The sequence below is a fragment of the Schistocerca americana genome, chromosome X (genome assembly GCF_021461395.2).
Source record: "Schistocerca americana isolate TAMUIC-IGC-003095 chromosome X, iqSchAmer2.1, whole genome shotgun sequence".
Lineage (NCBI taxonomy): Eukaryota > Metazoa > Arthropoda > Insecta > Orthoptera > Acrididae > Schistocerca > Schistocerca americana.
The window spans coordinates 762,746,244-762,773,094 of NC_060130.1; positions in this window are offsets into that span (position 1 = coordinate 762,746,244).

Below are 26,851 nucleotides of genomic sequence, written 5' to 3' on the forward strand. Positions count from 1 at the left end.
GGTGTTGGATGTTGTCTTTCAGCATCCCTAGAGATGTCAGTCGATCACGATACACTTGTGACTTCAGGTAACCCCAAAGCCAATAATCGCATGGACTTGTTTATCAGCCAGGCTGGGGATGATGAGATTCTGTAACATATCGGCGTACCTCTCGGCCGTCACGGTAGCAGTTACAAAGCCAGAATCACCCATTTCCTCGAAGAAAAAAGGCCCGATAACGGTAGATGCAGTAAATCCAACCCATACCGTGACTTTCTCGTCGTGCAATGAGTTTCCACAACAGTTCTAGGATTTTCGGTAGCCCAAATTTTGCAGTTGTAGGCATTGAGAGACCCTCTGAACATGAAATGAGCTTCGTCAGTCCACAACACGTTACTCAACCAATTGTCATCTTCCGCCATCTTTTGAAACACCCACACTACAAATGCCCTCCGCTTCACTAAATCGCCAGGTAACAGTTCATAATGCCGATGGATTTTGTACGGATAGCATCGGAGGGTACGCCTAAGTGCCAACCAAACAGTCGTGTATGGAATGCCCGTGTAATGTGCGACTGCACGAGCGCCGACTTCCCCATGCACGGACGAACCCGCTATAGTCTCCATTTCTTCTTGAACTGTCTCAGTAGCATTACGCCTTGTGCTCGGTCAGCCACTACGGGGTCTATCGTCTAAACAACAAATGGCTTCGAACCTCGAAATCATTCTTGCCACAGCCGCATTTGTCACTGGACCTTTACCTGTAGTAACGCTGAACTAGCACATTCTCCATTCTGACAATACAGCTTCACTAAAAGTGCCTTTTCAGGTAACGTCAACATGCTGCGACTGCTGGCACATCTGATTCTCTCTCTCATTACGGTTCCTTTTAAACACGATTGTCATGCGCAGTCACTGACTTTTGCTGTCCAGCACCATCTGTCAGACATTTTGTGAACTTTTGTTTTTTTTCTAATAAAACCCTATGTCATTCCAAGCATGTGTGTCAATTTTTACCTCTCTATTTACATTATTCCATGGTTTATTAAGTTTTCAAATGTATACTGACTTTTCGATCACCCGGTACATACAGAAATTATCTTAGTGCTTGCACTGTGAAGCACATTTGGTAGGTTCTGGATACAAAATATCAGGTTATTTCACAACAAACGATGGGTATTTCATAGCTAAAACTCATCTAGCACTTCAAGATTAAGTTGCACCATATAAAGAAGTTATTGTGTTCCTTTGTCTGCACGTGTTTCAGTACATCTACATCTATGCTCTCCAACCCACTGTGAAAGGTATACATCTCGCAGTGCCAGTTATTAGAGTTTCTGCCTATTCCATTCACTTATGGATTTGGGGAAGAATGCTTGTTTAAATTCCTCTGTGTGTGAGATGGTTCTTGAAATTTTTTAAGTAGGCTTTCTCAGGGCAGTCTGCATATTTCTCCAAGAGTGTGCCAGTTCAGTTTCTTCAGCATCTCTGCAACGCTCTCCCACAGGTCGAGAAACCTGTGAGCATCCATGTTGTCCTCCTCTGTATACATTCAACATCCCCTGTTAGTCCTATACAGTACAGGACCTACACACTTGAGCAACAGTCCAGAATGGGTTGAATAATTGATTTGTAAGGGATCTCTTTGTAGGCTGATTGCATTTTCCCAGTATTCTACCAACAAACCCAAGTCTACCACTTGTTTTACCCACAACTGAGCCTATGTGATCATTTGATTTCATATCCCTGGAAAGTGTTGCATCGAGGTATTAGTAAGAGTTCACCGATTCTAACTGACTCATTGATACTGAGGAACACAATTTTACATTTACAAACATTTAAAGCAAGCTCCCAATCTTGCATAAATTTGAAATCTTATCAAGATCTGACTGAATATTTATGCAGCTTCTTACATATAGTATTTCACTATAGATAAATGCATCATCTGCAAAAAATCTGAGGTTACTATTAATGTTGTCCGCAAAGTCACTAATATACAACATGGACAGTGAGGGTCCCAGCACTAATGACTCTCCATTAAGATAACATGTGTCCTCCCTATCAAAAAAAATCCTCAACCCAGTCACAAATTTTACTCAATATCCCATATGATCATACTTTATAAATAAATACAACATCTACCTGACTGCTTTGATCCAAAGCTTTCAGTACATCATATGAGAAAAGTGCACGATGGATGTTTCCAGAATCCATGCAGGTTGCCATGGAGGAGGTCATTCTGTTTGAGATACCTCAGTATGTTTGAATTCACAATATGTTCTAAGACTTTACTAGAAATTGGTGTCAAGGATATTTGACAGTAGTTTTATGGATCACTTATTATCCTTCTTGTAAATGGTGTGACCTGTGCATTTTCCCAACTCATGGGCACAGTTTTTTATTCGATCAGTCTACAATAGATTGTAATTATAAGAGGGGCTAACTCGGCCACAAATTCAGTACCGGTATAGAATCTGACCCATCAGTCTTTGGAACTTTGTTTAATTTTAACGATTTGAGCTCTTTCTCAAAACCACCCATTCCACTCACCTTTTTTTAGTGGTATGAGGATTAAATTAGGGCAGTTCTCCTGGGTTTTCCTTTGTAAAGCAACATTTGGAAACAGTTTAGTATTTCAGCTTTTGCTTTGCTACCCTCAATTTCAGTTCCTGTCTCATTTGCGAGTAACTGGACACTAACTTTGGTTCCACTTACAGTCTTTTACATAAAACCACAATTTCTTTGGTTTTTGTGAAAGTTCTTTTGACAATATTTTGCTAAAGTAGACGTTGAAGGCTTCAGTCATTGCTCTCGAGAGCAAAATGTGCTTCATACAACATCTCCATATCTAGAGCCCCATTTTACACCAATTATGCAGTTGTGTCTGTTTCTTTATAGGGACTGTATACTACACAGGTTCCCTTCCACTATGCGCTGTTCTACTGGGTACATATGCATCCACTGCATATCACATAGTCTTTAAGCTTGAGCCATAGTTCACATACATGCTCCTGTTCTGCAATGAAAGTTTCAAGTTCCTCGCCGACATACAACATTTCTAGTTTACTGAACAGATGTATCTTTCTACTTGTTTTATTAGTCCTCTGTACTTTGCTGATCATTGTTATCACAATCATGTCATGGTCACTGATACCAGTTGCAGACTACATAGTAACTACAGTGGAAGTTAGGCCACAACAGCTTTTAGTTCAGTGTTCCGCAAGACTTAAGCAGTAAAGAATACCTGTGCCAAAGAGCATACACCTCTAGTTACCCCTTCAGCCTTGGCACAGGTTTTACAACGTAATGTTTATTTTTTAGTGAGGAAAGGCAATAAAAAAAATCACATCTCCCTTCATGCAATAATGGTAAGATAGTTATCTCCCAGCTGAGTAGTAAGTATACACTATACTCAAATTACAATGGTGCCTTACGTAAGGCTGATTGTGCCTTAGTGGTCGGGGATCATTTGCACCTTTCCCTTTCCTTTCCCTCTAGGCAGTGAGTCTTTTACAGTTTTATATGTGGATGATGTTCCATTCTGTGTATGTCCATTGAAGTAGTTTGACAAAATTTTCTTTCTACCTCTTTACTCCATTTTCCCTCCTTCCATGGGGCAGGTGCAGTCAGAGAATGTATTCATTTGTTGTAAGTTGATGAGGCAGATGGGTAGCTGGTGGATTCTGAGCAACATCTCACTTTGGTGATTATGGTCTGAGCAAATTGGACATTCTCATGGTGTCCTGTTCTGAAGGTGCACTTTTAGTAGCAAAGGCTGGTATTGGCTTTGGGGAGAGTGTCTGCACAGAAAAGTTTGGTCAAAAGATAGGTCTCTCATTGACTGATGGGAACTGACAAAGTAGGTCACTAAAAAGACTAAATTTTTTAACTCTCCAGATATGTGTTACACTACTTTTTCAGTGTTGTATTGTGTGCACAAGCACGCGGGCCAGTCTGCGCACATTTGATTGTGGTTCTAACTTTTCCATTAAAATGGAAGACCAATAAACTAAGTTCAACCAATTCTTTTTAGGTTCATGTAGTCATTTGTTGCTGAGAAGAACTTCACATACTTTATCTTTTACTTCTTTGCACATTGCAATTCATTTTATAACCAGGCAACTTCACACAGAGTGTAAATATTTTTAGTTACAATTTATCATTGTGACTAGTGTATGAAGAATCAGGCAAATTAGTTCCATTTTTCTACACAAATGTGCCTCTTCAGAGACATTTGGTACATTAAATTCTTTCAGAAATCTGACAAATTACGCCAACTTCCAATTAAATTTCATATTTCTGCAATATCTAACAGTGTCCAGTCATCTGAAATGGAGTTATCTACATCAAAATTCCAGATTGCTGCAGATTATTTCTTATTTTTGGGCCGTGTGAAGTTTCACACACATACAATAGTGTTTGTGCCTTTTTTGCTGAACATTACCGTTTCTCTGTGGTAAGGGAAAATAGACTTTCTAGGCACAGTCTTCTATGTGAGATGCATGTGGGGTTACAGAATGCCTCCATGAATTCTCAGATGAGAGCTCTGATGACAATGATAATGACCCTGATTTTGAGTATTTAGTGATTGTGATAATAATTTGGAGAAGGAAACAAAGTGATGAAGATGTGACAGGTGGTGGTGGTGATGGGGTAGCATACTTCTTTGGTAAGAACAGAAAGATGGTTTTGATGGAGAAGACTTAAGCCATTAACTAATTTAAGTACAAGGTAACTCAATATTGTGTTGCAGCTGCCTGGACTGCAACAGATTCTGAAAAGTCGCAGAGAAAACTTGCTGTTTTGGAGATATGAGCCTCAAATACAAAAAACAATATTTTGAAAACGAAACATCAGCGTTTTGTTCCTGTTTGAAGTGGAAAACAAGCTATTGGTGTCAACATAGTGGTGTGAAAACGAAACATCAGCCTTTTGTTCCTGTTTGAAGTGGAAAACAAGCTATTGGTGTCAACATAGTGGTGTTTCCCATATTGGTTGGAAAACTGTACGAGGGTCTGCATGAAATGCATAAAGGCCGAAGACAAAATTTGATTCGGGGCCTCACAAGAATACATAAGATAATTACTTTCTTCTTGATTTTTTTTAAAATAAAAATTTAGCAAAATTTCTTCCTTGACAGAACTGTGAGGTGGCATAATTGCTTTAAGGCTGGAATGATGATTAGTTAACTCAAAGCTGGTTCCAAATACAATCTGTTATAACTGAAATGTGTTTTTCTTTACAGTTATGTAGCGGATCTGTAATACTATCTTCCTGATGATAATCTGTGAGTGAGTGGAGAGATACTTATGTGCTGTTATTTTAGTAATACATACAATAAAAATAAACTGCAAGTTTTGCTGTGTTTTAGTTTTCAAAGTGTTTTAAATCCTGCATTGTTTAAAAAATTCTAATTATCGAAGTCTGTTTCCAAGAAGTGTAACTAATAACAGGAAGTCATGACAAAATATATTCACCAAAACATTGGTTTTATACATATAAATTGTCCGCCCCAATAGCTGAACGGTAAACGCGTTGGAATGCCACGCACGTGGGCCCGCATTCGTTTCCCGGCTGGGGTGGGGTGGGAAATTTTCTCCCCTCAGGGACTGGGTGTTGTGCTGTCATCATTTCATCCCCATTGTCAACGCGCAAGTCGCCCAATATGGCGTCGCACTCAGTAAGACTTGCACCTGGCGGCAGAACTTCCCGCCTGTGAACGCCCGACCACTGACGCCATACGATGATTTCCATTTCCATACATATAAAATAAAAAGGTGGTCTGAGAGACCCCTCCATGGTAACTGTGTTCCTGCCAACATCGTAACTGAGGGATGTATCTGGAAGGTAGGAAATCAGTTTATTCCTTGGAAAGGAAGGATCTGCCTAGCTATGAAAATGTTTTCATTGTAGAATTATTTCAATTGCAGGCCGCGAAAAGCAACATTACGCTTATGATCAAGTCCCTTGCTCATCCAGTATTGCAACAATATGTGAACAAACTCGCCACTAGAGGCGTTTCCGGATGCACTAACGGGCTCAAACGAATCGATACCTCTATCGACAGTTGGCTGTTACCGGCTAGACTTTGAAGTACAGTAGACATGCAAGGTAAGTTATTTATTGTATTGGTATATGCAATTAAGTTTTGTAAATACGAGAAAAAGTGGACGTCTCTTGATTAGCATGTAGGTCAGTGCCGTTGGTTTAATAAAATGAAGCAAAATATTTTCTTCATTGCGCATAAATCTAATTCAAACTGACACTATGTTTGTTAACATAAAGTACCTGATTAAAACCTGATCTGCAAATATTTAAATACATTATGTGGCTGTTTTCAAGAAAATTCAAAGTATGATGTACAGCTATCCAGATTAGCGCACATGTATACAATCTTTGGTAAAGTTTAATACGCCATTTTCTAACATTTAAAATTTCAAAGCCGTGTCAATGTGATTGTTCAGTTGTGTGATTAGATACTCAAGCTGCAAGAACTCTCATAAATACGAACGAAGTAGTGGGTAATGTAAATATAACGTGCTACTCTTTGGTAGTATTAGGACCGGCATTATTATTTAGTTACATCGCATGCTCACTGTTAAATTATTTGAGTCCATTGTTGTTTTGTGACATGATCAATTTAAACTGTGCCGCTGAGTAATTAACTGCAGATACCATAAAGGAGGCAACTGCTGTATAGTCAGTGTAAGAAGGAGAAAAAGCATTACTTTGCGGAAAATCGCTAAAATGGTGCAAGGTAAGTGTGGTTCAAATGTATGAGACTCCGCTTGGTTTGTTCAGTAAGAGTTTAAGGAACGTACGATGTACTTAGAACCTCATGAGCGCCTTGGAAGGTCTGTTCATGGATTAACTGAAGACACAAAGATAGCTGATTTATGTTTCTTATGGGCCAAGTTTTAGTCATTGTTGCGTTTCCTATCAAATTAGTAATGAAAGAATTCACTTTCCGTCAGTTGACTGTAAACTTAGTCCCTCTCAAAACGACATCACAAGCATCCGCAGTATCTTTTTGTGATCTTTATTTATATGAAATAATACTGTAAAATTATTTATGGATTCTTCCGTTACTTCTTGGTAGAACAATTCCATGATTTGAGATTGAATAACGGGTACACTGTTGTGTTGCCTTCTCATTTTGCGTTAACAGCCTGCTTTTAGTACGAATAAAAGTGTACTTTTTATTCATACTTAAATATTGTTAAGTATGGTTCAAATATTGATAGTGATGGATTCTGTCCGAAATGACTGCACAGATCGCAAATCATGTTTACATTCCGTATGTTGCAGACAGAACGAACGTATTATCGTTTGTGACGGACAACCTGACAAAAGCAGTGATCGAAAGATGATTGTGTTTTTTCTTGAGAAAGTAATCTTTCAAGATGTGTGTAAAATATGACAGCCACACACTGTGATATGCAGAGAGTAACTAAGAATACACACACATCCTTTCAGGTGTTGCTATGTAGCACCTCCAGCCTTTTGGTACACAGCTATTAAGTTTCCACTGAATAAGTTCTGAGGGACAGCATGCAAGGTGTCCGACTGCAGTTCACTACTAGCAGCAGAGGCGGGCAATACCGGTCACTGGTAAGAGTGATAGGCGCCATTTGCAACTATGCGTTGAAATGACCACAAAAGCCACTAGAAAGTCACACAATTTGGTCCACCTTTTATACATCGCTACTACGGTTTGAGATCTACTGCCGGGAGAAATTTCGTTCGATCGGTATTCTTCTGACTGATATACTTGCAAGAAAAATCTGTTCGAAATACTATACATACGTGTGGGCGTACCGAAATGTCTACAAAACCCATTAGAGTCTAGCCCACCTTGTTGTCTTCTCATTTTTGTTGTGGTGTTGTAGCATTAGGTGTGTGTGTGGGCATGCATTTAGCTCCTTGCTTCCAGTCTTTTGAGAGAATCTCGTGCGTTATTTGGCCGACTACATCCAATCAGGGTAGTTACAAAATGGATGAAGTCTGTGGAGCGAACTGCACATGTCGCCAACAACAAACTGGAAGTTTCGTGACTAAAGTAAATTTTATTTATAGTATCCATGAAAGACGTCGAAACTGAGGCAGTGATCAAAATATCAGATGCTTTGTATCGACACTGACCATTCTCTTTATAATACTTTTTATAAAAACCTCTTAAAAATCTTTTATGACATTAGGAATCGACTGGTCGCAGTAAAATTATCTGCTTGTTAAATGCTGTTTACATTACACGTATTTATCCAGTTTTGCTCGTATTTTAATTTACGTGCAAACAGAAAGTTACTTTTCATAGGTAGGCAACTAAGCACCTCTATCAAGAAACTACGCTTTGCGGTTTTCGAAACGTTCACGGGGTTATTTTGTTTCAAATATATATTCAGTAGCTAGAACTTCGGTATGAATGTTTTCAAGTAACCAAGCGTTAAGGGCAACCTCAACCAGTAGAAAATGCATTTCGCATAAGATTATTTTGCCTCATAACTCTCACTATTTTTGCAAGCAGACTGCCACAATCTTGCAGTGGCATTTGCAAGGTGGAACTGTGCGAGCTGTATAGCGCATTGTGGCCGTCTCGTGTACTCAAAAAAATATGTTAATGTATCTAATGCTCACTCGAGTCTGAACTAGGACATGACAAAATACGCATTTTGTTGGATATTTGACGAATTAAGAATTTTAGTCACACCCACAATACACTTCGAAATTTATCGTTGCTTGTTTTATTACAATTGACACCAGCAATAAATATTCCGTGTTTAAAGAGTATTTTCTTCGATTCCTGTACACACGTCATTAAGAACAATGTTAGTAAGGAACCTGCAAAAATATTTTCGAAATAAATATGCTACTTGGAAACCAAGACCTATCGGGCTACTTACTTCCGGTTTACAAGACTGGTATTATTAAAACTTATGTTTGTATTTCCGTCTACATGAGTAAATAAAATTAAAGTAGCTGAGAAGATAATAAATAGGGAGAATCTATTATAGACGAAATTTAATTACTGACATCCGTGGGAAGTCTAACCCTTTTTGATGTTTTTGTTCACTATCTCTTGCAGATATCAGTTTCTATCCTTGGTGGTTACTATTATTGTACATTATTTCTGTACAGAACACCCATAGTGCACTGCATTTGTTGTATTTTTCATAGGTTAGTAGAAAAAATTGAAAGCAGTCATTGTTACCCCACAATGCGGGGCTATATCAACCTCTCAATTTTTTATTATTGTAAAAACACATGCAGAGTGTGTCCTGGGCTAAATGTTAGTGTATTGCAGTATAACTCTTATAAAAACTGGATGTTTCGTAAAATGTTGATAAGCCAGTAACGGTTAGATACACATTTCTATGAATATAATTATCAATCCTTTATTTAAAACATTACAAAAATCTTTTACTAGCCAAAAGATAACTTTCTTTACTAAATTCCTCCCTGGAAACTTCTAGGCCTGCACAATTCTATACCCATCAGCTTGTAGCTCTGGTGGAGGCAGCTTGACTATCACATAACGGAATGGGACTGAATATGTCATGTTCTTGTGGTACAAATGCAGTTTTCATTGATTTAGTGGAGTGAAGCCTCATTACTTCAATTTCCTTTTCCTTTGGAGTAACTTTTATAATAATACAAACTTACTGAAAAGTTTGCTTCTCCCTTTAACCCCCAGCTACTTTCACCATAAAAGAGTCATTTGGAAAAGGATCTTGACACACAAGTGGGCAGCAGATCTTTAAAAAGATCGTCTGAAGGATCAACATCACTTTCATCAGTTTCCAGAGTCTCTACCAATTTCATTACAAGAAGCACATCGCCTGACTAATTATCACGCTTTTGGAAGAGATTTTTCTTGGCCTTTACGAGTTCTTCATTAACTGTGGATGACTTGAAACAACTAGGATAGTTTGTACCATTTGTATTTGCAGACAGTTTGAACTTTTTACAGTGTGCAGATGTGTTTTCATTTGATGAGCGTTTGAAATATTTTTGACTAATGTCCAATGCATGAACAGCTGAGACAGTTTTGCCAGGGCTCACATCAATTTTCTTTCTTTTTGTATTTGAAAGGTCCATTGGTTTTCTTCCTTTTCACGAAGAGACTTTAAATAAGAAACTAGAGATTACATTCACACATTAAAATGTGTGAATCTGAACATGTGAGAACCTTGTGGTTATAGGATTAATGAAGGTTTTCGCAATTTAATTTATAAGCACATCCGTAGGCCTTGCTTAAATTTATTTGATTTCTTAACTGTCATTTTTTAAATTTTATTTTAAAGTGTGTGAATTCAAATCAACAAATTGCATTGTATTATAATTTTTATTTTCAAGAAGATATGTAAATTTATCAAGTAATGGAAAGAAAAGGGGGAAATTGAACCTGGGGTCAATGTTACCCCCAGAATGTCAGAGTCCCCCTCGTTAATGGTATGTCTTATCAGTTATGCATGTTCATTTTCAAACAGTTTATGGTAAAAGCCTAACAGAATAAGTGGCAATCATTTGCAATCAATTTGTTTAGTCAGAGAGGGGGGGGGGGGGGGGGGGGGGAGATCGAGAGAGAGAGAGAGAGAGAGAGAGAGAGAGAGAGAGAGAGAGAGAGAGAGAGAGAGAGAACAATAATGGTCTAAAGCACACCGTCATCGATTTCGAGACTAACATGTATGCATGCTCCTATGTTCTATTGATCTTATGGTGGATCAGTTTTATCTATATTCATAGGTCCACATAGTTTATATCAACATTCTCTCAAAGATAACTCACCAGTTTCTCGGGTTTTGTTGCCTCGCACTGCTCAGTTATTTAGGATGCCAACATAATTTAGTGTCTCTATCACATACTTAATAGTAGTAATCAGAGATATATCAGCAGTTTTACCTTAACCTCACGCCAGAGAAAGTGCTTAATGAAAATAATGAAAATGAGGACCATCGAGTGTTGGACTATGTCTTTATTGTGTATGTGGTGCATTTATTATCTGTTCTATATGTTCTGATTCTAGTTTCACATTAATCACAAACTTTACAACTGTCAAAAGACTATTGTCACTAGGCTATACCTGGAAGTTTTGTGAATTAACATTTATATTAAATATAGTCCTAAATATTAATTAATATTTCAAAACATAAAGTGGAAAGTGGGTACATTATTTTTTCGTAGGAAATGTAGGGTCCTAAGAATGTTACGAAACAATTCAGACCTACGAGATTGGTGGTCTGCCCACAAATTCGATTTTCACTAACATCTATTTTTCTCAAAACTTTGTTCTTGCACTTTGGGCCCTTTTGGTTTTCAGTTCCTCAATATGTAAGACCGTAAAGTTTGCTTGTAACTGCTATGCAGACACCACACTGACAAATCTTTTTCATTAATATCGCGAATTTTGTGCAAGTGTTAATCAATACATAAGCATCCTGACAATTTTCATTCAATGCATTTCACGAACTTGGCTGAGTAAAGAAAATTCAAAGGTGTTTCACTTGTTTGTAACGAGCTCACGCACAGGTTTTTGCACATTTTACAGATAAGGAATGAACATACACTGCCATTTTACACATTTTATACTACAATTGATCATACTGCCAAGTATATTTTGTGATAAATTATGTTATGGAGATACTGGGAAAGTTCCATAGTATGCCAAGGCTACTGTAAAGAAAAACAACTAGTATTAAAAAATAAACAATTGCCTTGTGCAGATACTCTCACAAACAAAATTTGCATAAACTTATTACAACAAAGGGCCTTCCAAAATATATTTCAGGCCCACAGTTGCAGCTGTTAATTGAAAGTTCCGTGTGACAGCTGCAAGGGAGAATGAACTTTGATTTTTTTTTCGGGTATTAAGACAGTTTTTCATTGCGTTGCGACTGGTTTTAATAAATAGTGTTTTCGAAATCAGAATAAAATGGAGCAAATTACTGTAGTGTGCCAATCTTATTTTCATACTAATATCAATTAAAATACACCCACATTACCAAACACATCTTTCTCATGAATATGTGGACATAAAACAGCACAGTACAAATGTGTGAAAATAAGGTGGTGGCTATGTTCACACCAGAAATACTACTAGAGGCATACATCTCTGAAGACACTGTGTTGCCGGCCGGTATGGCCTAGTGATTCTAGGCGCTTCAGTCTGGAACCGAGTGACCGCTACGGTCGAGGGTTTGAATCCTGCCTGGGGCATGGATGTGTGTGATGTCCTTAGGTTAGTTAGGTTTAAGTAGTTCTAAGTTCTAGGGACTGATGACGTTAGATGTTAAGTCCCATAGTGCTCAGAGCCATTTGAACACTGTGTTGAGAATTTTTCGAAACCTGACAAAGTCTTTCACTACATAAAATGATTTTAAATGCAAGATTATAGGCGCAAGTCAGGATAATGAAACAATCAAAAATCTGAGAGGCAGTAATTGCCTCCTAAATTTTAAGCCCATTAGGTATCCTAGTTACCTTGCCACTAGGTGATGTTTGACATTCTTTTTACTATATCCAAAATAAAATGGAGAAACTTGTTAAATTATGTAGCATGTCATGCAATTCAGGAGAATTCTTACTTTCAAGCACATTTCATAATACACGATAACAAGTTAAAAGCGGTGCACACATTGTGTGATTTGTTGTGAATTGAAACAGGAGGATTTTTTCCATTGGAAAGAGAAAACATCTTGCATTATTATTCATTATAACCATCCTCTTAAAATAATTCCATGGAGGAGTGAAATCACCCTGAAGGCGGTAATTTGCAAGAAACGTGGGTGTTTGTATCTTATGGGTTTTCAACGGTGTGGTTATCAGTGCCCTTTCACTCATTAAAGCAAACAAATGCAGAGAAAATGTATAAAATTGTTTCTCACTCATGCACTCAACATGACCACACAGTCCCTCTCTCTCACATGTGCTAAAACAATGTACAAGGGTAATCCCAAAAGAAAGGTCTCTCTTTTTTTAAGTACAGAACTCTGTTCGTGTGGCAGTTAGTCACACTGTTATGAACAGTGCTTCATGCGCTGTGTGTAAACATGCGCACACCGCACTGGGGAGCTCGGTCTTGGCTTGGCAGCCGTTGAGACTGGAGCTCCCGTAGGATGTTACCGCCAAGTGCGAATTGGGCACAGTTATTCAGTTTTTGAATGCAAAAGTCATTGTGCCGATTGAAATCCATCGCCAATTGACAGAAGTGTATGAAGTGTATGGTGAGTCATGCATGGATGATAAAAAGGTTCGCAAGTGGTGTAGAGAGTTTGCAGCTGATCGGACTGAAATTCACGACGAACAAATGAGCAGGATACTGTCAATTTCTGAGGGGAGAGAGTTGAAGGTTGAGCAAAACATGTGTGAAGATCGGCAGATCACCCTGGATGATCTCTGCACGTTGGTTCCTGAGGTTTCCCAAAGCACCGCTCACAGAATTTTAACGGAAACATTGAACTACCAGAAGGTGCGTGCGAGATGGGTGTCACGCATGCTGACTGAGGACCAGATGCGGCAACGAGTTGTTGCTTCCCACGCATTTCTTCACCACCTTGCAGCCGAACAGGGCAACTTTCTGGACTCAATTGGCATGGGTGACGAACCTGGGCATACCACTTTACACCTGAGACCAAGCAACAATCACAGCAGTGGTGGCATCCTTCTTCACCAAAGCCACATAAATTCAAACACATCTGCCACTAAAGTCATGACAGCCATCCTTAGGGATCAGAAAGGGGTATTACTGGTCGACTTTATGCCCACTGGGACCACAATTAATGCTGCCAGGTACTGTGAGACTCTGAAAAACTCAAAACGGGCAATTCAGAACCAGAGAAGAGGAATGTTGAGCAAGGGTGTACACATTCTCCATGACAACACTTGCCCATACATTGCTCGGCAAACGGTTGCTCTCCTGCAACAGTTTCAGTGGAACATAATCACCCACCCACCCTATAGTCCTGACTTGGCACCCATTGACTATCACCTGTTCCCTAGGTTGAAAGAACATTTGGCTGGAAAGTGATACAGCTCCAGCGACGAGGTGAAAGAAGAGGTTCATAACTTTCTGAACAGCATGGCGACGAGCAGGTATGACATGGGCATACAAAAACTGCCACCGTGTCTACCAAAATGCATCGACAGAAATGGTGATTATGTCAAAAAATAGCTAAATGTTCAAGCTGTAAACTGATGTAAACCATTGTAGAAATAAACAGGTCTATATATATATAAAAAATATAGGTGACGTTACTTTTAGGACTGCCCTTGTAGAAAGACAAGAAGTAGTTATACCTGAACTTAAAACAACTGAAACAATAAAAGGAGCTAAAAGAAAACCACAAGGAAATGTCACTGGCTGACCACTTATGAAAAACCTTGGGTGAGTCAGTCATTCCGTTAACACATTAAAACCATCTCCCTAAAATCTTGGGAAAGATGTTGGGCAATTCACAAAACTTTAAAATGGGAACCACATTCATTTGAATGTTACTTAAAATAGCATAATGAATTATGGCTCCCAAAAATTGCTAAATTTGCAAGGGAAAAAAGCGTGTGAAATGGCACAGAAGATCAAGACTACGTGCACTGAATGTATGTCTAAATAGATTTTTAAAAATGTCCAATTTAAGTTGTAAGAGAGGAACTGCACAAGTGACTCTGCATCTGTACGTAACTCTTTCAGAGCAAAATAATGCAATGCCTGTAGTGCAGAGATCAATTTTCATCCTACAGAAAGCAATGAAAATGAAATGCTTCACTGCCAATGCACATTTGTTTCTGCCTTAAATGTTGTGACTCCACAGACAAACAGCTTTGCAGTTTCCATAGAAGACTGACATCCCTTTAAGCAGGTTTACCACAAATAAAAGTTTAGCTTAATTACACTGAAGTAGGGGAACATTTTTAAGCCCTTAGTAATCCATTTTGATCTTTAAAAGTGCATAATTGATTACTGAATATTACTAACACTTAAAATTCTGTTTTCTTTGAAAGAAGCAGTTAGATAATAGCTATTATTTAAACTGCTCACAATTTTAACTGCACATGTGATGACAGCAACATTTTCATGAGAAAATTGTGTGGTGGCCAATTCCTTTAATTCGTGGATGATCTGTTAGTACGGTCAAATCAAGACAGTCAGAATGTGTACAAGTGCAGAACTTTTGATACAACTTGTTTAATGAAAACAGTTTTCTGTTATATTTGTATTGGATAAACCTGACAATATGAAAACACATCAAATCACTTCTCTGTATTTTGGTAAAGGAATCGCTTTTACTTCAGCAATTTAGGTTGACACTGGGGCTCTTCAGTATCCCTTGCGAAAGCTACCTTCCATCTTTGATTAATTTAGGCAATTGTCCTTAATAGATTACACAGCAATACTTATCGCTTTATTGAAAGAAACTATTTGCCTCCTAAGAATACCTTTACAAATTTTTAGGTGGATTAGTCAGTTGCACAAAACCCATCAGTCATGTGCTCCACCCAGTTCTAGATGCCTGTATTGACTTTTAAGAACAGTGACCAAGTTTTTTTTGCTGATTACCCATCCCAATGGTTTCCTTTCAGGGACACCAGTGCAGTATATATACGTCCAAATTGAGAAGTGGTCACTGGAATGGTGTCGTCAATTTCCCAGTTGGGCAAGACCTGAGATGGCTGAAGTGTTTACTATAGAGGATGATCATGCTTCAGTGCTGAAGTTTATTTTGTTGCTAGCTAAACATGAAATTCTGAAGTCTACACCTGGCTCCAGTAGACGTTACCAAGAGCATGTTTGCACTTTTAAGGTGTACTGGCATGAGAAAACTGAGGATGTTTTATGAGATCAGTGACAGCATTACAGTGTCAAACCTTTCTGCTATAGTAAATAAAGGGACGGCTATTACACAGTACAGTTCATCGGCAGCAGCAGCAACTACTTTGAATATCTGTAGCTTGGGGAGGGAGCAGCAGCACACATTAAAAACACAGATACTCCTTCCCATTCTGTCCCCATGGTGGCTACCTTTACAATGGACATTGAGATACCTCAACACAGTGGTCTTTTCTTTGGTAGTAGTTGTTTCAGAGCTATGGACCCATAGCAAGGGTGGAGGGGAGGGGGAGATATATATACTGATTATGAGTAGTACACTGATGTACTATCTGATCAATGGTGTCCAGACACACATTAGTGGACAATAATATGAAGTGTTCCATTGAGCAGACCAGTCTATTTCAGGAATGCTATTATACAAAACCATTGCCTTGCTTTGTGAATGGCTGAATCATCATCATTATTACATGTTTGAAGGGACTAAACTACTGGGTCATCAGTCCCTCCATTTCATGAGAGAAACACACAAAAAGTGCTGCTCCAACTATATAAGCAAATCAAAGCATTTCATAAAGAGCGTGACAGTCCTAACACAACAGGTAAGAGAAAATAGACATAACCCAGTCTCTCTCAACATTGGCATGATTGGTAATGTCCGAGCAGGGAGTTGTGTTGCTGCATACTGTGTTTCCTGAAGTGCGAAGCCAATTGTGGACTAAGTAGTCATTAAATGATGGAGTTTGGTCAGATGGCGATAGTAGCCATTACAGTTACATTGAGGGAGCATTGGAATCAGGTATGAGAAAGTGACGAATGGAAAATGTGTGTGCGATTACTTCGCTGTCAGGTCGTCGTTCACCTGATTGTGTAATATGTTGTCAGTGTACAAAGGCATGCTGAGAAGAACATCCAGAGCCTCAGAAAGTAGTTTATCTTTCTGCTTATCCTTCTTAAAGTTGTGAGACTTCAATTTCTGTGAAGATTTACCCATATTATCTTCCGAGAGCGCGTAGGATCATACTTTTCTTCAGCCTGTGGCTCCTGGTTGGTTGGTTGGTTTGTTTGAAAGAGGAGGGGGGGGGGGGGGGGGGAGACCAAACTGCTAAGCCATCGGTCCCTTGTTCCAAATAAAACAATAGCACAACAGTGAGAATAAAACAAGCGAGACTGACAACACAAAATGGAGAGAAATGAAAAGCCACAAGAACGACGGAAGCACAACAAACACTTGAATGGACAAAAGGGGAGAAGAAAACCACAGAAACTAAAGAAGCAGCTAGAAGAGATTAAAATGACAAAACAGATTACCATGGCTGGCTGACCATGAGAATAAAAAGAAAAAGCCAGCCCCTCAGCAACACATTAAAACCTCCGTCCTATAAGCACTAGAGTGGTGGGAGCAGAGGGACAAAAGACATGTGCTAAAACTTAAATCAAATGATAAAACCCACCCTCATGAATAAAACATATACTAAATCAGCTGACGATAACTTCTGGTTCCGGATGAACGGTATGACGCCGACAGAAGTGAATAATACACGACTTTGCAGCCAAAAACTGGAAGCCATGGGCTAGACCCCAGGACTGCACTTTGTGGATGTCTCCCTGTAGGTGCCACTCAGCAACACCAGTACTGATGGAGCAGTACAAAATGCAGAAGTTGTCTGCATACAGAGAAAGTGAGACGGATGGCCCTACAGTTGGTACTAGACCATTAACGGCCACTACAAATAGACACACACTCAATACAGGACCCTGCAGGACCCCATTCTCCTGGATGTGGTGGCGGGGGGAGGGGGGGGGGGGGGACAACGACGACTATGGGAAGCACCAACTTGGACGCAGAAAGTACGAAGCGACAGGAAATTTTGGATAAAAATCGGGAGCAGGCATCGGAGACCCCACTCGTATAATGTGCCAAGGATATGTCGTCACCAGGTGGTACCATACGCTTTTCATAAATAAAAAAAAAGGTTGGCAACAAGGTGTTGGTATCTGGAAAAGGCTGTTCGGATGGCAGACTTGAGGGACACAAGATTATCAGTGGGAGAGTGACCCTGGTGGAAACCGCCCTGACATGGAGCCAGTAGGCCATATGACTCCAGGACCCAACCCAACCGCCGACACACCATACATTCCAGCAGCTTACAAAGAATGTTGGTGAGGCTGATGGGCTGATAGCTATCCAAATCAAGCAGGTTTTTGCCAAGTTTGAGCCCTTGTATGATGATGCTCTCCCACCAGTGTGATGGAAAGATGCCATCGCACCAGATCCGGTTGAAGATGAGGAGATGTCGCTTGTAGTCAGATGAGAGATGTTTAATCATCTGACTGTGGATCCGATCTGGCCCATGAGCTGTGTCAGGGCAATTTGCAAGGGCAACAAGGAACTCCCACTCTGTAAATGGGGCATTATAGGGTTCACTGTGGCATGTAGTGAACAAGAGGTCTTTCCTTTCCATCTGCTGTTTGAGAGTGCGGAAGGCCCGGGGGGGGGGGGGGGGGGGGGGGGTGATTTGCATATGCGTCTGTAGATAACATGCCTTTTACATTAACATTGGGCACACCTGTTGGGGTCTGGTATCCAGAAACTCGTTTGAACTTTGCCCAGACTTGGGAAGGTGACGTATGGCACCCAATGGTCGAGACGTAACTCTCCCAACACTCCTGTTTCCATTTCTTTGATTAGCTGATGAACGCGGGCATGGAGATGATTAAAGGCTATGAGGTGCTCCAGGGAAGGGTGCCACTGTAGAGCTCGCTGACATTCCTTAATTGCCTCAGCGACTTCCAGCTACCACGAAGGGACTTTTTCGCCGGGGGCACCCCAAAGAACGAGGGATCGCGTTTTCCACCGCAGAAACGATTGTTGTAGTTACCTGCCCAACCACCACATCAATGTTACTATGAGGGGGAGATTCAACGCTGACAGCAGAGATGAAAGCTTCCCAGACTGCATTGTTTAAAGCCCATCTGTGCAGGTGGCCACAGGCAAGATGCCAGGGCAGTGACTGGGAGATGGGGAAGTGGTCACTACCACACAGGTCGTCATGTGCTCTCCAGTGGATAGATGGGAGAAGGCCAGGACTGCAAACCGAGAGATCAATGGCCAAATATGTGCCATGTGCCACACTGAAATGTGTGGGTGCACTTGTATTTAAGGGGCTGAGGTCAAGTTGTGACAGTAAATTTTCGACATCTCTGCCTCGGCCAGTAAGCACGGTGTTACACCACAAGGGATTGTGAGTGTTAAAATCTCCCGAAAGTAGGAAAGATTTAAGGAGTTCATCAATCCGTGCAGCCAATGCGTTCAGGGGTACTGCACCATCTGGAGGAACATATACGTTGGCGACAGTTATTTCCTGCGTCGTCCTTATTCTGACAGCCATAGCTTCAGGAGGTGTTTGAAGGGGCACAGGTTCACTGCCTACTGAGTTCAGGACATCGACGGAAACTCCACCTGACACTATTATATTCACTACGGTTTTTTTAATATCCCCTATAGCTAAGGAGGGCAGGGGTCCGCATTTCCGGGAACCATGTTTCCTGAAGGGCAATGTAGAAAGCAGGTGTGAAGCTTAACAGTTGTTGTAGCTCAGCCAGGTGGTGGAAAAACCACCGTAATTCCACTGGAAGATGACATTATCGTGATGCTGAGAAGGCATTGAGCACACAAGGAGGCAGGTTATGCCAGCGTCACCTGCTGCTACCGATTGAGTATTTGTAGCCATTCCTATGGTTGATGAGGGATCTGTCAGATCCAGGTCCGCATGGGATGCTATGATCTCTACTGCATCCTCAGATGCAGATTTGATGGGGAGTGGTTTTTTTGAGGCCACCAGAGAGTCCTGTTTCTTAGCAGACTTCTTAGTTTCCTTGCTTTCTCACTTATCTTTAGGGACCTGCTGTGAAGATTTCTACGAAGCAGCTTTAGGCACAGAGGAAGACCCTATAGCTCCTCGTCCAGCACCTTTTGGCTCCTTGAGCCACTGGCAAGTGTCCGCCATGGCAGTAGTGGAGACCTTGGAAGAGAGGGCCCCAGGGGATCCCTTCCACACGAGAGGAACCAGAGGAGGCTGTTCCTTCTCCAGTAGGGGGGAGGGGGACCGATGTCTCCTGCATTTGGAGGCCTTGCTCCCGAAGTAGGTGCTTTGGTAGCAAAGGAGGAAGATTTGCCACCTACCACCAAGTGGGCAGATGTATTCTGGTGGCCCGGAGGGGCCACTGTTTGTGGCACAGAGTGAGGAACCCCTGGCACTTGGGATTGCAATGGTGACATAGCTGCAGCGTATGTCGATGTCAACCGAATGGGGTGTTATCTTTCGAATTTATGTTTAGCCTCTGTGCAAGTCAACTGGTACAAGGTCTTGTACTCCGTGATTTTCCGCTCCTTTTGGAATACTGGGCAGCCTGGCAAGCATGGGGAGTGGTGCTCTCCACAATTGATGCTAGTGGGAGGAGGCGCACATTGAGTATCTGGGTGCACTGGATGTCCGCAGTCTCGACATGTGGCGCAGGAAGTGCAGCAGGAAGACGTGCCCGAACTACCAGCACTGAAAGCACTGCATAGGAGGAGGGACATATGATTTAGCGTCACAGCGTTAAACCATCACCTTGACCATTCCAGGCAATGGATCACCCTCAAAGGCCAAGATGAAGGCACCGGTACCAACCCTGTTGTCTTTGGGTCCCCTGTAAATGCACTGGATAAAATGAACACCCCGCCGTTCTAAATTGACACGGAAATCGTTGTCAGAATGCAAGAGATTACGATGGAAAATGATCCCCTGGACCATCTTGAGGCCTTTATGGGGAGTTATGGAAACAGGAATATTGCTGGGGATGCTGTCTGAATCAAGACAGCACCATTTCGCATCTCTGACAGCGCTGTCACTTCTCCAAACTTATCCTCAAGGTGTTCAATGAAAAATTGAGGCTTCATAGGTAGGAAGGAGTCCCCATCAGTTCAGCTACAGACCAAAAACCGAGGCGAATACAGCTCTCTCCGTTCTGTAGCCCTACGTTCCTCCCGTGGTGTAGTGAGGGAGGGAAACGATTTAGGGTCATACCTGTCAGCTTTGTATTCGATCTTGCCCTCCTTAGAGACTGTCGGTGCTGTACGGTCACCAGCAAGAGATGACTTAGTCCAATTGATTGCGGGTCATTCGTCCTGATGCCACACTCTCCAATCAGGGACTCTCCCTACAGGCGCCACTCAGCCACACCGAAAGCCATCTGGCACAATGGCCGTTGCCGGGAGTCCTGTGCCCCAGGAAGACAGGTATCTACTCCTTGGTATACATGGGGAGTTTTACAGCTCAGGCTTCAGCAGTGCGATCCCTGTGTTGTCAGGGGGCTACCACCGAATGGCTACATGATGGCCCCACAACAATGGAGTGGCTACTGTGCTGGATATTGGGCGCACAGAAATCCAGTATTATCCTGGCGGCAAAAGAGGACTGGAGACAGTGGAAGAAGATGACATACCCTGGAAAGTGTCCTCGGCTAAGTAGTTAAATCGCAGGTGGAGATGCAAAGCCATGACAAGAGATTCAGGAGATCGAATCTAAGAGCACTATGGATAACTCGTGCACCACATTAATGTGTATTTCCCCATATGGCCCACACTTCTGTAGAATTTTGAAAATGGCAGGTCAAACCATAGAATGGGACCTGAACTCTTAGGACCAAAAAAGTGTGGGACTCCTTTTAGTCACCTCTTACGACAGGGAATATTCTAACCCCCGGACCTGCACTGGAGTATGGCTGCTGGCCCTCATCTTAAGAGGGAGGAGCTTGACTTGTGTCCTCATCCCTGATGTCGCCAGAGGATGATTGGGCATCTCTGGCTATACCTATGGTGTGGGAACCAGCAGTGCTGTGTGTTGGGGGGGGGGGGGGGGAGATGATATGATGTTCCCTCCCCCAACTGTAGGGCAGGCCCTGGAATACAACCAGGGCCAGGAGGGGTCATGTGAGACCTTTTTGTCGTGTGAGGTGTGGACTGTGACAATGGTCGGATGAAGTCTTTCAAACTTTTTCTTTCCATGTTGAGAAGACAGGCAATCACACTTTATATTCTTGAATTTTCTTCTCCCTTAAACACTGAGCATTGCGTTGAATGAAGAGGATGTGGTTCTAGACAGTTGACACATTGAGGTGGTTGGTCACGTAGGGGGGGGGGGGGGGGGGGGACATCCACTTGCCCTACAGACAGCATCATTAGAACTGTGGGAAGTTGTGTGTCCAAACCTTTTGCACTTAAAAAGATCTGATCGGAGGTGGAAAGTATGGCCTGACATCACACCTATAAACCAAGACCTTAATCTGTTCAGATAAAACATTGCCTTTGAAAGCTATGATAAAAGCTCCAGTGTCCACTATTATTCTTGGGTCCCCTCTGGAAGCGGCGAACAAAACAGACTCCATGCCGTGCCAGCTTAGTACACAGCTCATCAGTTTGTAGTGTTAGGTCCGATGGAAGATAATACCTTTTATTCTGAGCTTCTTATGAGGAGAAATGGTGACTGGTATATCTCCTAACTTGACACAGGCCTGAAGTGCCCATGACTGGTTGGCGTGCGATGTTCTGATCAGCAAATATCCATTTCTCATCATCTCTGTTGCAACAATCTCCCCAAACTGATCTTCAATACTTTCAATGAAAAACAGTGGCTTCGTTGTGGTGAAATATTCTCCATCAAATCGAGAACAAACGAAGAACTCTGTGAACTGTCCACTTCCATTTCTCCTTACCCGGCTCTTGTCTTGAGACATTGTCAAAGATAGAAATGCCATAGGACTGTAAGCCTGTGCATTAAAACCACTGTTTCTGACTGCTGAGACAGCCTGTTGGTATAACCACTGTTTCACTGCAGATCATCTGCCCCGATACCACTCACTCCAATCAGAGGCTTTCCCCGTGAGTACCATTCCAGGAATGGAAAGGCCACCAGGCTCATTAGCCATTGCCTAGAGTCCTGGTACCCCAAATTGGATAGGTACCTAATTCCTTGGCCGACACGGGCAGTTTACAGCTCAGGCATCAGCAGTGTGATACCCGCATTATAATGGAGGTTGCCACAGAGAGGGTACATGACAACCCCACCATGACACACTGGCTAATGCACTGGATTTCGGGTGCAATACGGATCACTTGATTAGTGGGTGCAAAAGATAATAGTGCACAGTGGAGAGTTAATGCACCACAGTAAAGCACCCTTCCCCCATGGCCTGCACTTCTGTAAAATTTGGAAAGTGGAAATCAAACTCAAAATGAAGAGCAAAATTTAAAAAGTCGAAAAATATGAGGGGGGGAAAAGTGTTAAAAAGTGAAAATTTTTGCAAGTCCAAAGAATAGTCAAAATATGAAGGTAAAAAACTTTATCAAATGGAAAGACTCCCAACAGTCGCCTCTTACGACAGGTGAGAAAACGCCATGGGGCAACTGTAAAACCTGACACCACATTATGGCGTCATGATGATACAGTCAGTCATCCTCTCTAATCTTTTCCTCTACACAGTACACAATGCCATAAAATGTGCTATTAACCTTCCAAAATTAGCATTTCCTTAAGTGCAATAAGTGGATCACACCCTAACCATGTGTAACACCCCCATGTTCTAACACCGCCTCCTCCATACTCCACTGTTGGCAACACATGATTGTTGGTAATTTCTCCAGACACACACAAAACCTAAACCCTTTCACCGGACTGTTACATGGTATAACATGATTCATTACTCCAAATTACACCTTCTCAGTCATCCACTGTCCAGTCACATCGCTTTTTACACCACCTCAAGAGTTGCTAAGTGTCTGCTACAGAAACTTATCTTACGAGGAGCTACTCAACCATTCTACCCCATTTTTCTCAACCCCGCATGCACAGTATTCTGCTAGTTGCACCTGTGGTAGCACTATGTAAAAAAAAAATAGATAAACTCAGTGGAAGGAATCACTCATGAGTTCCAATCACCCTCCGCAATGCTCAAGGGATCTAGTCTGTCAGTACTTACGTTGTGTGGTCTAGGTTTAGCTGTGGTTGTTCCTTCACATTTCCACTACACAATCACATCAACAGTCATCTTAGGCAGCTTTAGAAATGTTAAAACATCCCTGATTGATATGTTATTCATGTGACATCAAATTAATAGATCACATTAAGTCAATGAGATCTCCTGAACGACCCAATCTGATGTTACTGCTTCTCTACTTACAACACACAGCACTCATCACCACCTTTTATACTGGCAGGTCCTCCTCTAGTGCTCAATTCTGTATTCTATAGGGGTGTCTTGATACTTTTGTGTGGTGTGTGTGTGTGTGTGTGTGTGTGTGTGTGTGTGTGTGTGTGTGTGTGTGTGTGTCCATTTTTTGACTATGTCTTCAAATTCACTGTGTTGTTGCATACTACATGACAGTAATTCAGCATGTTATGCATCTGGGTCATAATTGGATAGTCTCCCAAGTAGTTTAAATGCAATGTGATTTTTTGTGCAAAACAGCTGAGGACAGAATTTTCCAAATCAGGTAAGTAAGATGGGTAACTATGTAAGGACTAATGACTGTAGAATTGGAACACTACTTCAAAAGCAACAAATATTGGAGAGGAGAAATTAACAATTAAAACCACACTTTTGAGAGGCTATCTGGTGAAGTGTACAACACTTGATCAGGACACGGAACCCTATCAGTGGTCAATTACATGACTGAGTAGTAGAATTAAAATCTTACCAGCAGCATCAGCAGTTTTAAGTTATGCCAGCATGTCAGTGAGCCATATTGCTCCCACTTTGGCACCAGCAAGTAATGAAGGAAATCCTGGATCCACTCTACAAAAATGCAGAATGGTTACAGTACACACCGGCTAAAGGAATCTGAGTATACAACAATTAGAGAAACTGTGTCACTGGATGTAGAGTGTAGTCTAATGAAGAACAAAAGTGTTTGCAGTAAAAATCAAGTACTGATCTCAAAGACAATACCTAAAATACTCTTTGTAAACAATGAAGTTGAATCCCACACCAGTCATTCCTAGAGCAATCAGTATACATGAAGGTGCTATTCACAAGCTATGTGCAACGCAGTAGAAATATTGTACAAATGATTGAAGTCGGAGTATTGTTCTTCAGGAGCTAAGTTAAACCCAGATCTCTGCAGAAAGCCAAGGTGGGAGAAATGCTCTTACCCCTCAGGAATGTAGCTGACAACATGAGATGAAGCTTTTGGTACAGAATACGAAAGCTAACCCAGGAGACCCCAAAGAAGCAGAAGCTACCTCATGTTGGTGGTCAAGGGAGTTATCAAAAATGAAAGCATAATATAGGTGGCTGGACAGTAGAACTGACAGGCATATCAGCAGAATAGAAATCAGGCCACATTGACAGCAGCAGTTTGGCAGCTGCCTCAGATACTCTGGCTGGACTGGTTAGGAAATGCACGAGTTGCCAAACAGATTTCGCAGTGATGTATTGTGATTGAGAGTGGCAGTTGTTCAGATTAATATACTATACACTTACAGTCCAGCTTCAATCAGAACAGGGGTCTATAAAGAGGCCAGTCCAGTCCATTCCCCACAATGTGTCACTTAGAATGACTAGGACACAGCATGCCACCAGGTAGGATTTATGGGAATACTAACAATGTTTTCTATCAACATAATCACCCTAATTCTTGGTTTCGACAAATGGAAGTGAAAGGGGATCAAGATGGAAGGCTGGTAGACAGAACTACTTTCATAGATTAATACATAATTTTTTGTGTAATGTGGAAGAAATTTTAGACGGGTAGAGATGGTTAAGTCAAAACTGAATGTTACCTACTATGTACATACAGTATAGCAGGAAGAATACATTAGTACATCTGTTGGTGACTTAAGTGTACAGAGTGTGAAATTTAGTGTAAAATGGCTCTAACCCAGCTGGGAATTGAGCCAAACCTCACTCCAATGAGGGATAAGGATATGTTATTCCATGTTGCTTCAGCTGCATGCTCAGGTTCATCAGTCGTAGTGGCCAACAAGTTGCGGCATGCGTTACTATATGTATTCAATTGGTGAGAGTTCTGGAGAATGTGCTGGTCAGACCATCACTCCAACATACTCTGTATGGAGGTACATGAGGACAGCAAAAGCATCAAACATGCAGTCTTGTGTTATGTTGTAGAAATAGATCATAGTTACCTCCAAAACAGAGCACATCCATTGGCCTTTACACGTCAAATATATAGTAATTGCTTCCCAAATTACTGGCTAGGCAAAATAGGGGTGATCATGTTGTGTATCCAGTGGCACCCCACACAAACACACCAGGTGCTGGGCCCTTACGACAACTGCCATATGGTAATGTTTGTTCACCTCTGAGCCTTCATAACATGATTCTGTCCACATTCACTGTACACAGGACAGGAACTTTGAAAAGACGATGGGGATGTGTGGTTCCACCTCCGTGTCCACTGTTGCTGTTGGGCACAACACTATATGCCTCTGCTGTCACTTGAAGGGAAGCTGTGACAGTCACCATGCTGTCAGTCCATAGTGCTCCACATGTTACCGCCCGTGATGAGACTTGTCTTGCTGCACTCAAGTCCGTCTCCTGACTCAAGGTATGTGACATAACTATATAATCCTGCAATAAATGAGGGAACCGTTTGTCACCTCTGGTGTTAGTCGCATGGGCCCATTCAGATATGACATGCAACGAAGCATGGCCCCACTGAACCCACCGTATTTGCAAGACAGTTGTAGGATCCCAACCAACATGAGCAGGAATAACATGGAATGATAAACCATTGTCTGAATAGACCATGATCCTGCCACTGCAATTCTCATACACACTGATAGATTTATCTCCTCCTTACATAGGCATAATACAAACCCTTCACAAACAGTGCTATATTACTAATTAATGAGAAACTGTGAGGAAGTAAACGATTTTGATCACTTACAACAGTTGTGAGATAGCAGGGATTGGGGGGGGGGGGGGGGAGGGAGGGGGGGGGGGGAGAGAGAGAGAGAGAGAGAGAGAGAGAGAGAGAGAGAGAGAGAGA